Consider the following 4,388-nt stretch of genomic DNA (forward strand, 5'->3'; position numbering starts at 1 on the left):
AGCTGGCCAAACGCAAAGCTTGGGGCAAATAATTTGTCGAGTTGCCCGCCAACTGATTTTAAAAAAAATAAAAAAATTTCAGCAACCCAAAAGCAGAAATAAACCAACCCCCCAAAATTGTTTCAGGTCAGCCGAAACTTTTCGTTCGACTTGGTTCATTTCGGAGCTTTAAAACAAAACCCACGTTATAACTGAATAAAAGAGAAGGGAAATGCGAAATGAAAAGTGGTTTTGAATGGAAATGTTTTGTTTCGACACGTTTTGAACCCACCCGAACCAAAACAATTCATTGAATTCAACACAAATTTGCCAACATATTTCGGTCGACCCCAAGCTGCATTTTTTTGGTGGAAAACAGTGTCATGCGAAGAATTTCGCCTACCCTGAATTCTGATTATGTAGCCATATTCCCCGCTTGATGTTTGCCAAAGGTTTCCAGCTCCTAGCATCCACCAAAAAACACCTTTAGCCTGGTATCCTTAAAGCTAAGCAATAACTCCTGGAAAGTCTTGATCTCTGACTTTCGCAATAATTTTTTTTTACAGGTAAGTAGCAAAAATGAGGCTTGAAATCTGGTTGGATTTGAATCCACAACCTTTGAATGGCTCTTTTGTATTGTAGACAGTTAATATACAAGCCATTGCACCACAGAGGCAGCGATTAAAGTTTTCTTTTAACGGAGCCAGGCCTTTGGTGTCTGCGGTGGTGTTTTTATATCAGACGCTGTCAAAAGCTCTGTGTTTGATAAACTATAATCTTGAATTCCAACCGCGTGAGCCACTCGCAAGTTGCGTGCTTTGTCGCGGGATGCCGAAGCGTGAAGGAAATTGTCATGTTCCAAGAGAAGAGAACTATTTCCCTCAAATAGTCTCCCGTCCCTGCAGGAAGGGAAAGGTGTGTTTTTGTTCCATTTTGTGCATTTGTGTCCGATGTCTGTCTGTAATGCCAGAATTTCTGTTTTGTTAGAAATTCTGCAATTTCGGGGGGGGGGGGGGGATTCATTCCAAATCGGAACACCGACAACAAATGGAAATTCCCCAGAACATGAAATGTTCAGGGCAAAATAAAACCCTTTTGGCCCAATCAGAATGTTTCATTCTGGTTTCACTGCTTCCGACAGAGCCCTGGCAACGAAATTTAAAGTAGACGTGCATTTTGAAACACCAATTCGCTTCAGAATGAAAAAATCAAAACTGTTCCAGGCAGATGGTTGGCGACACGCTCCCTTTTGATCGTGTTGCCCCCGCAAAAGGTCGCTGAAATGGACATGTTCCCACGAAATGTTAGTTTTCGATGAGCTGGCCAATTTTCCAGTGGCAAACTGGTAGGTTGAAATTTTTTCGGACTTGCTTTCTGTGTCTCTGTGTCCTTTGGGTGTGTCTCGGTATAGCTGTGTCTTTATTTCTCTGTATTTGAGTTGTGTTACTCTCTATACGTTTGTTTGTGGGTGCACCTCTCTATCGCGGTGTGTGTGTTTTTAACCCGCTCCGAGCCCGGTGTGGGCAAACATCGCGGAACTTGGAAAGTGCATCCCACCGCTGACACCAGCAGCGCTGAACTTCCTGCTGCCTATCTGACTTTGCACAGGCTTCTAAGCTTTGTCGGGCTCCTGCTTCACCCTGACAGCTCTGCCCACCGAGTCCAGCTGAGATCAACCCCTGGTCAAAGTCTCTTCAGGGAGCCATGCACCTCAGCAGGTATCGGCAGTGACGCAGAGTTGGGTTTATTAGTCAGCTGGAATCGGGAAGTCCTTAGGTTAGCATGGAGGGCTGTCTCTTCATCAGTGCCAGGTGAGAGCCAGATCTTATCCCCGCTCCTCTCCCCTCTCGGCCCACCACTGTCCCTTCTTCACTGAGCTCACGTCTTCTGCCTGACCAAGTTTTCCATCCTTAGAAGTTAATTGATCTGTACTTGGGGTGCCCGCTGTCTGTCCAGATCCTCCACGGGTTAGTTACGGCCCATTTATTCACTCCAGCCAGTTCCGAGACCCCAACACCTCATGTCTCCTGGAAGAGCAGGTCCATGGGTAGCCAGCCCTAGGACACTAGAAAATTAGGTGGCATAACTACGTTGCTCAGGGGGGTGAAAAAATTGAGCCTCCCTGTCAGCGGCGTAGTTACGCCGACCTAAATCCCTGTGTAGACAGCAATAGGAAATCTTCCCTAGGTGGGTTACCCAGGCAAATGCGCCGTTTGTAATGTTTTAAGTGTAGACAACTCTTCATCAAATAAGTCCCTGGTGGGCCTAATGTTCACAAAAGCCCTACAGAAAAATCCCGCTTCAGGGTAAGGAGGAGCCCTGAACTTTGTGAATGCTGGACTGGGTGAAATTTTTCAGCTGAAACTTTTTTTGTGTGTGTGAAAAATATCATGACCTTGCGTTGATTTCACCCACTTGGTCATTTAAGGGGCAAAGCAAAAGAACATTGGAAACGGTCGAAAAGAAACATTTGGACGTTTTTAAATCAAAATGTTTCCGTTTTTCCCAGCGTAAGGGCTTTTTGATTGGCCAATTCCCTTTCCTTCCATTTTTTTCCTCAAACACAAACCAAAAAAAACCCGTGGAAAAACGTTAATGCTGAAAGTCGAAAGGAAACGTTTCGTTGCAGGCTGAAAAAAGCATTTTGTCCAGCCCGAATCAACTTGGGTTTTTGTTGTTTGGATTTGCCGGCAACGTAAAAAAAAATCGGTTTGACCCGAAACAAATTTTTTGACCCGAAACAAACTTTTTCCCGTTTTTCGGAATCAAAATGGCCATTATTCACCAAACTCTGCCATACCCTGGTGGGCTGTAGGAATCATGAAAACTCTATGCGTGTGTGTGTGTGTGTGTGTGTGTGATTGTCTATCACTGTAGGAACCATGAAAACTCCACGTGTGTGATTATCCATCACTGTAGGAGCCATGAAAACTCTACGTGCGTGTGTGTGTGTGTGTGTGTGTGTGTGTGATTGTCTATCAGTATAGGAGCCATGAAAACTCTGTGTGTGCGTGTGTGATTGTCCATCACTGTAGGAGCCATGAAAACTCTACGTGCGTGTGTGTGTGTGTGTGTGTGTGTGTGTGTGTGTGTGTGTGATTGTCTATCAGTATAGGAGCCATGAAAACTCTGTGTGTGCGTGTGTGATTGTCCATCACTGTAGGAGCCATGAAAACTCTATGTGTGTGTGTGATTGTCCATCACTGTAGGAGCCATGAAAACTCTATGTGTGTGCGTGTGTGATTGTCTATCAGTATAGGAGCCATGAAAACTCTATGTGTGTGCGTGTGTGATTGTCTATCCGTATAGGAGCCATGAAAACTCTATGTGTGTGCGTGTGTGATTGTCCATCACTGTAGGAGCCATGAAAACTCTACGTGTGTGTGTGTGTGTGATTGTCCATTATGTAGTTTGTACAATTAATGCTTCATTTCCTAATAAAAATAACTGGTAAAAAGTTGACCGAAGTGAATCACATTTTTTCCATGTCTTTTCGGGGGCGGGGTGAGGAAAAGGCTGTGAAATTTCAGCCCCAAACGTGGTTTGCGAGGGTGTCATTGCGTGTCTGTGTTCACACGTGACAGGCATGCATTTGCACAGGCATGTTCCTGCGTGTACATGCATGGTTTGGGGTTTTTTTTTAAAGGGGCTGTGGGGGGGGCAGCAGCTGCCTGACTGGCCCCCGATGCAGCACAGACACGGGCTAACGACCTCTGCAAACAGGGACCCCTGGCCCATGTGATAGACCCAGGCCAGTTGGGAACAGCAGAGTAGCAGAAGGCAGATATCCTGGCCACTGGCTAAGCAGTTTTCTGTCCCCTGAGTGACCATTATGGAGCTGAGAGTGCCATAGGACACAGGGTCCTGGACAGGTCTTTTAACTGGTAAACAATTACATCAAGCCTTTATACCATTATTTTAGACAATTTCTAGCAATAATACAGACAGTAAAAAGCAACAAATACATTTTGTTTATACATAAGCTTTTTTGCTATCTCACTAGAAAAACAAGACTGCAAGACTGCATATTGCAAGGTCGTAATAACTTTTACACACTTTACTTTGTCTTACATTATTTTGCTTTCTTACGTCACCAGGGTCACAGTTAACCTAACTCATGCTAACTAACATTCATTAAGATCTTTTTAAAACCTTGTTAATTATTTACTGGCTTCCACAGAAGTAACCCAGGGAGTCGTAGCTGTCGCACAGCTGTACCAGGAGACCCTCTAGACAGCTGCAATCCACAGGACCCTGGGCTGGAACCCAGAATAGCGGGCGGGCCCGGGTTTCCCCCCAAACCTCCCCACTCCTGATCGAACACAGGAGGAGTTGACCTGGCCTGTGGCTTCTACCAGAAGAGAAGGTCTCTGGGCTGTTTCCCGACCTGCAGGGTGAATCTGGGGGAC

The sequence above is a fragment of the Mauremys reevesii genome, linkage group 14, assembly GCF_016161935.1.
Source record: "Mauremys reevesii isolate NIE-2019 linkage group 14, ASM1616193v1, whole genome shotgun sequence".
Lineage (NCBI taxonomy): Eukaryota > Metazoa > Chordata > Testudines > Geoemydidae > Mauremys > Mauremys reevesii.